We start from the raw sequence: 3,631 nt of genomic DNA on the forward strand, positions 1-3,631 counted from the left end.
TAAGCAATCATTTTATTTATTTATTTATTTTTGTATACTATGTGGGCTTTTCACGGGAATGTATGGGCTAGGGAGGTACTTTTTGGGGTACCACCTATCTCAAAGCCCACCCGCTAGGAAACCATTGCCCTACAGAACACTCCGACCGTGGACAGGATTGGAACCCGTGCACTTTGAAACACCTCGGACCCCAAAGCACGCATGGTTCCACTTACTTAATAATTGACGCTATTTGACTACCTTTGCACACCACCTACTTATTGTACTTACGTACATACAAGTAGTCTCCCAACTTGACGGAACAGCCTACCTATGTTTCCAACAATTGATATATTACTTTTTTTTTTTTTTCATGGAAGCTCTCATTGACTATCGCGACCTCGATCTGCTGACGTGTATCATAGAACTGCCGTCTCCCCTCCACATCCCCCTTCCCCATCCTCATGCTTTTCATACCTCTTTCACTACCCCTACCCACTCCGCACTCCAATCTCTCCTATTACGTAGTAATATCAAGTCAAGTCGCCTTGTAACTACCGAAAGGTATATTGTGGTCTGCGTGTCTTATTACCACACACACACACACACACACACACACACTCTCTCTCTCTCTCTCTCTCCCTCTCAATTAAATACATTTCATAGGAATAATGAAAAAAAAAAAAAAAAAAAAAAACGCCTACAGGTGCTTTCAAATGACAGTCCAGTAACTAAACATAGGTTAGTAATTGGTATAATGTAATCTAGGTAAATGTGTACACATGAACAATTAGTGACTTGTAGTCTTTACCTAATTTTCTCTCCAGAAGATAATCCATAGACCCAGGGAAATGATGAATTCTCCATGCTGCACTATTCTGCGCGTGATGTGTGTGAGTGTGTGTGGTAATAATAATTGATTAACGGTATATTATTAGGAACTTTCAATACAGTAAGAGCAGCCAACAACTGGAAATATATATTAGATAAAGAAAAATATTAAAAGTAATAAGAAAACCATACACCAGGGGTGTAATTAAAATGGAAAATAGAAACACATTAATTAAAACTTCCTAAAGCATACCTGCTGAGGATCAGACTTACAAGCATGTAGATCACTTACCGTGGTTATTAGATACTTAATGTTAATCATGTCATTTCATATTTCTTAATTCTTTGTTATGGCATCATAATTTAAATGTATCAGTGAGAAGACAAAAGAGAGAAAAAAGAAACAAGCAATTATTTTAATCAGTTGGCCTAAGGTTTCCAATGCAGCTCGGAGCAGTGATCATGTTGAATGCTTGCTCTCACCCATAATTTGTCCCTTTACATGAGAAAAAAGTTTTCTTTTCAAATAGTGAAGGGATAATAGACCAATGAGCTACAATAAATGTAATTTATTTGAGAAAAAATGCAACAAAAAAAAAAGCAGAACCTTGCTTCAGTAATTTTAGCAGCCTGCTGTACTTAAGACAAATTATACATATAGCCCTGTTGATGTCTACCACCATTTTCAGGAATAATAAATACATTATTGCAAACTGAACACAATATATATATATATATATATATATATATATATATATATATATATATATATATATATATATATATATATATATATATATATATATATATATATCAGCTGATGTCATCAAAGTAGTGTGTATGTATTGCGCACACTGTCCTACAAACTCATTGGTTTACTAAAGAAACAATAGACTTCACGCACACAATAACTAAAAAATGCTATGGGCAAATGAGATAAACTGACTATGCACATGTACTCACACAATATATCTCTACATTGTAAGAGTACATTTGGCTATGCTCTCTCTCTCTCTCTCTCTCTCTCTCTCTCACAATGGTTATTTACACATCATCATTGCGCAAAGAACTTCAATGTGGGCCAAATTTTCACGAAATGCTTTTCATGACATTTATGAACCATGTAATAATAATTATGGCATTTTGTTTTCTGTTTCCATGATTTCTATGGAATACTGATGATGAAGGAGAAAAAAGAAGAAAATAAACTTTATACACTGTAACCTCTAAGATATGTAATACTTTGTAAAGTGACAAACACATAAATGCATTTTTATGTATTGAAAATGAAATCACATAGGCTTACACAAGTAAAAGAGAATAATATTGTATAGGACTGGTAAGAACCATATATTTATCAGTGGCTCTCTTGGCATCAAAACTTGTGTGAAAACCAATCCTGAATAAACCCAAGACTTTCCACCATCAAACACAAAACATATCCTGGTAACACCCTCATGTTTGTAACATAATAGAGGAGACAAAAAGGCCACTCATGATGTTATAAATAAAATACAATAAGAAAGTAATATGAAACCAAAATCAGCTAAAATAAAATTATGCTCTGATTTAATATTTAGATTGTCTGATGTTGCCTTGGAGTGAGAATCTGTGGCATGATATGTAAGACTCCTGAGATAAAAGAGCATGTCAGCTCCTCACAGACATGGAATGAGCTCCAATTCTGGATTTCAGGCCCTAGGTAAATTATGGTTAATGGGCACTGTGTGGCTGGAACATAGCTTAACCTTTTAGTAAATTGGGGACAGAAAAAACTAGTCATTCCAATTACTACTATCAATCTGCAGCTCAATATTTTCAAATAAAATACTATCATCACATCTGTTATGTCTTATAAAAGGAGTTGCTAAACTTTTCAGGCCCTGATGTAAAAGACAATTTTATGTCAACTACTAAGATTTAAACATTGAAGTAGAGACAAAGTTATTATGTGGTACAAAACTTCAATAGTACATACTGGAGTGTGAGAGAATGAAAGGATGGTTTGTTTTTCCTTATATGAACCTGAGTATACTCAGAAGTAAGCAACCTTAGGTACATGTTCAGTTTGCTTATATGCTTTAGATTTATGTACTCTCTCTCTCTCTCTCTCTCTCTCTCTCTCTCTCTCTCTCTTAAATAGTTAAAAGTATTCTGCATACAGTATCTCAGTGGTTATTAACTCATGGATTGTGACCAAAAGTTGTCATTTCAATGGGTGGCCAAGGATGTGCAATTTTTTCCTCAATATACCTATTTCAAATATTATCAAAGTATTAATCCTGTGCATAGAATATGTGAGTTATCAATATCTAAAACAAAGCAAATTACAGACATAGACAATTTAAGGTGAAAAAAAGCAGTCTACATCTACTCTTGTCTTTTAAATAAAAATTGAGTTTTAAACTTCTGTTTATCAAGGTAGATGGGTTGCCATGGTTAATCTGGACAGAATTTTGTATCAAAGCCAAAAAAAGTTAAGAACCACTATATATATATATATATATATATATATATATATATATATATATATATATATATATATATATATATATATATATATATATATATATATATATATGAAAACATTGTTTTTGTATTAAAACAAGCCACTTGAAGCTAACACACTCAAACACTGCACTTCTCTAACATTACATGAATTTTCCAATACAAAAGATTTAAAAAATAAGTCTTTCAGATCAAACATATACCACAAAATATATCTCAGTTTCGTAAAAGATGCACATATGTGGTTTGATCCAGTATGCCTATCTTAAGTACAAAATAGGAAGGGAACAAAGGATATGACAATACACCTCAG

At 33.1% G+C, this 3,631-nt stretch overlaps 1 long non-coding RNA gene across 1 annotated transcript; it reads right to left on the reverse strand.

Moving 5' to 3' along the window:
* Nucleotides 1-1,364: 1,364 nt before the first annotated feature.
* LOC123519624 lies at nt 1,365-3,290 on the reverse strand. The gene is made up of 2 exons (XR_006679066.1): nt 2,906-3,290; nt 1,365-1,834 (listed from the first exon to the last, which is right to left on the reverse strand). It is a non-coding gene; the product is annotated as an uncharacterized LOC123519624 (long non-coding RNA).
* Nucleotides 3,291-3,631: the final 341 nt, after the last annotated feature.

This window comes from Portunus trituberculatus, chromosome 45 (genome assembly GCF_017591435.1).
Source record: "Portunus trituberculatus isolate SZX2019 chromosome 45, ASM1759143v1, whole genome shotgun sequence".
NCBI classification, from domain to species: domain Eukaryota; kingdom Metazoa; phylum Arthropoda; class Malacostraca; order Decapoda; family Portunidae; genus Portunus; species Portunus trituberculatus.